Here is a 4363-nt window from a genome sequence, read left to right as displayed (position 1 = left end):
TACTTGTCTCGGAAGTGATGCCTATATGTATGATCATAGCCTTAGATATTTTCATGACTTTGCACGGTTCTATTAATTGCTCGAGAGTAATTTGTTCACCCACCGTATTATTTGCTATTTTGAGAGAAGCCTCTAGTGAACACTATGACCCCGGGGTCTACTTCACACCATATTTTCAGCCTTACGATTTTACTTCATTGCACTTTCTGCCTTAAGATCTCACTTTGCAATCAATCTTGAAGGGATTGACAACCCCTTTATAGTGTTGGGTGCAAGCTCTTTTGTGTTTGCGTAGGTACTCTGGACTTGGCTCGATTCTCCTACTGGATTGATACCTTGGTTCTCAAACTGAGGGAAATACTTACTGCTCCTGTGCTGCATCGCCCTTTCCTCTTCAAGGGAAAAACCAACGCAAGCTCAAGAGGCAGCAGAAGGATTTGTGCCGTCGTAGCAGAAGAATTTCTAGCGCCGTTGCCGGGGAGGATCACGCCAAGAAGAGTCTCCCATCAATGTGCCAATTTCTTGCGTCGTTGTCGGGGAGGATCAAGTCAAGAACTCGTCCAAGTAAGTGTCGCAAACTCATCTCTTACATTTACTTTTTTGCCTCTCGTTTTCCACTCCCCCACTTCTGAAAAACAAAAAATTACAAAAATATTTTCCTTTTTCATTTGCCTTTTACGTTTGCCCTTTTCTCTCGCTTGCTTTCTGTTTGCTTGTGTGCTTGCTTGCTTGCTAAAGTCACAATGACTGAAAACACCAAACTTTGTGACTTCTCGAATACTAATAATAATGATTTTATTAGTACTCCGATTGCTCCCGCCACTAGTGCGGAATCGTACGAAATCAATGTTGCTTTGCTGAATCTTGTTATGAAAGAGCAATTCTCCGACCTCCCTAGTGAAGATGCCGCATCCCATCTTAATACCTTCATTGAGCTTTGCAATATGCAAAAGAAGAAAGATGTGGATAATGATGTGATTAAATTGAAGCTTTTTTTCCTTTCTCGTTGCGAGATCGAGCAAAAACTTGGTTTTCGTCTTTGCCCAAAAATAGTATTGATTCTTGGAATTAGTGCAAAGATGCTTACATATCCAAGTATTTTCCGCCGGCTAAGATTATTTCTCTCCGTAATGATATTATGAATTTTAAGAAACTTGATCATGAACATGCTGCACAATCTTGGGAGAGAATGAAATTGATGATTAGAAATTGTCCCTCTCATGGCTTGAGTCTTTGGATGATTATACAAATCTTCTACACTCGCTTGAATTTCGCTTCTAGAAATATCTTGGACTCCGCCTCATGTGGAACGTTCATGGAAATCACGTTAGGAGAAGCCACAAAACTCCTAGACAATATCATGACGAACTACTCTCAGTGGCACACTGAAAGGTCACCTACTAGTAAGAAGGTACACGCTATAGAAGAAATTAACTCGTTGAGTGCTAAGATGGATGAGTTGATGAATTTGGTTGCTAGTAGAAGTGCTCCTTTACACCCTAATGACATGCCCTTGTCTTCCTTGATTGAGAGTAGCAACACTAGATTGGACGTTAATTTTGTTGCTAGGAATAATTTTGGCAACAACAATGCTTTTAGAGGAAACTATGTTCCTAGCCCTTTTCCTAGTAACCCCTCTAATAACTTTGGCAACTCGTACAACAATACTCACGGAAATTGCAATAGATTACCCTCTGATCTAGAGAGTAATATCACAGAGTTTATCAACTCGCAAAAGATTGTCAATGCGTCCATAGAGGAAAAACTACTCAAAATTGACGATTTGGCTAGGAGCGTTGATAGAATGTCTAGTGATATTGACGCTTTGAAAGTTAGATGTGCTCCTCCCAAGATCAATATGGATGAAACTTTGAAAGCTATGCGTGTTTCCATGAGTGAGAGCAAAGAAAGAACCGCCCAAATTCGTGCTAGACATGAATGGCTTAAAAGGGCGTGTTCTCGTGATAAGAATCGCGAAGATCTTAAAGTGCTTGGTGTGACTCCCATTGAATCTTTGTTTTCTTGTGTCAAACCTAATGATGATGGGGCTGGATATGAATCCACTTGGGTTGAAAAACACCCCAATGATTCAGAGTCCATCTATCTTGATGCTAAAAGCATTGAAAGTGGAGTAGAAGATATTAAAACCTTGAGTAGTAATGAAACTAGCTCTTTGGATTTCAAGGAATTCAATTATGATAGTTTCTCCTTGATTGAATGCATTTCCTTCATGCAATCCATGCTAAACTCTCCACACGCTTATAGCCAAAACAAGGCCTTTACCAATCATATCGTCGATGCTATGATAAAATATCTTGAAGAGAAACTTGAATTAGAAGTTTCTATCCCTAGAAAGCTTCATGATGAGTGGGAACCTACTATCAAAATCGAAATCAAAAACTATGAATGCAATGCTTTGTGTGATTTGGGTGCTAGTGTTTCCGCGATTCCAAAGTCTTTATGTGATGTTCTGGGTTTTAATGAGATTGAGGAGTGTTCTCTTAATTTGCATCTTGCGGATTCTACTGTCAAGAAACCCATGGGAAGGATCAATGATGTTCTTATTATTGCAAATAGGAACTATGTACCCGTGGATTTCATTGTGCTTGACATTGATTGCAATCCTACATGCCCTATCATTCTTGGTAGACCTTTCCTAAGGACTATCGGTGCTATCATCGATATGAAGGAAGGGTTATTAGATTTCAATTTCCTTTAAAGAAGGGCATCGAACATTTTACTTGAAAGAAAATAAGATTGCCTTGTGAATCTATGATGAGGGCTACTAATGGTTTGAGCACGAAAGACGACGATACGTGATTCTATCGCCTTATGTCTAGCTAAGGGCGTTAAACAATAGCGCTAGTTGGGAGGCAACCCAATGAATTTCTCTTTTTATTTCTGTTTTTTTGCGTCGACACCATAATAATTCTGTTATGATTGTGTCTTTTGTGTTTCTTTTTGTGTTTGAGCCAAGAAAAACCTTTATGACTAGTCTTGGTGATGGTTGTTTGACCCTGCTGGAAAAAGACATGAACTTTTTGCTCACGAGATTATTTTTAATTTTTATTAAGAAATAGCTTTTGAGTTGATTCTTTTTGCTGCTGGTTTATATACCTTTTTTCAAGGCAGACGTAATTTTTCAAAAATTGTGAGGTACCAGAAGGATACGAAGTACGCAGATTCCTACAGACTGGTCTGTTTTTTACAGATTATGTTTTTGTTGAGTTGGTTGCTTGTTTTGATGAAACTATGGATAGTATCGGGGGTACTAGCCATGGAATAGTGAGAATACAGTAATCTAACACCAATATGAATAGAAATAAAGTTTTCTACAGTATCTAAAGAGGTGGTAGTTTGTTTTCTTGTGCTAATCATATCATGAGTTTCCGTTTAAGTTTTGTGTTGTGAAGTTTTCAAGTTTTGGGTGATGTTCTCATGGACAAAGGGATAAAGAGTGGAAAGATCTCAAGCTTGGGGATGCCCAAGGCATCCCAAGCCAAATTCAAGGACACCAAAAAGCTTAATCTTGGGGATGCCCCGGGAAGGCATCCCCTCTTTCGTCTTCAATCCATCGGTAACATTACTTGGAGCTATATTTTTATTCACCACATGATATGTGCTTTGCTTGGAGCGTCTTGTATCGTAGGAGTCTTTTCTTTTTGTTGTGTCACAATCATCCTTGCTCACACCTTTTGAGAGAGACATGCACTCATCGTAAATTTACTAGAATGCTCATCGTGCTTCACTTATATCCTTTGAGCTAGATAATATTTGTTCTGTGTGCTTCACTTAGATCTTTTAGAGCACGGCGGTGCGTGACTTGGTAGTTGTTTGTGCTATGAAAGTAGTCCCAGAGGTGATAGGTACCCAAAGAGAATACAAAAAACTTCCATCCTCACGTGCATTGAGTAGAAAGAGAAGTTTGATTCCTCTTAATTAGTTTCGAGACGTGGATTTGGTAATATTAAGAGTTATGTTAGTAGGGTGTTGTGAATCTAGAAATACTTTTGTTGAAGTTAGTGATTCCCGTAACATGCACGTATGGTGAACCGCTATGTTAGGAAGTCGGAGCATAATTGATCTATTGATTGTCATCCTTTGTGTTGCGGTCGGGATCGCGCGATGGTTAACACCTACCAACCCTTCCCCTAGGAGTATGCGTTTAGCACTTTCCTTCGATTACTAATAAAAACTTTCTCAACAAGTATGTGAGTTCTTCATGACCAATGTGAGTCCATGATATAGATGCACTTTCACCTTACGCCATTGCTAGCCTCTCTAGTACCGCGCAATTTTCGTCGGTGCACAAACCCACCATATGCATTCCTGAAAACAGCCACCATACCTACCTACTATGGCA

The sequence above is a fragment of the Hordeum vulgare genome, chromosome 5H (genome assembly GCF_904849725.1).
Source record: "Hordeum vulgare subsp. vulgare chromosome 5H, MorexV3_pseudomolecules_assembly, whole genome shotgun sequence".
Classification (NCBI taxonomy): domain Eukaryota; kingdom Viridiplantae; phylum Streptophyta; class Magnoliopsida; order Poales; family Poaceae; genus Hordeum; species Hordeum vulgare.
Note: the sequence above shows the minus strand (reverse complement) of the source record.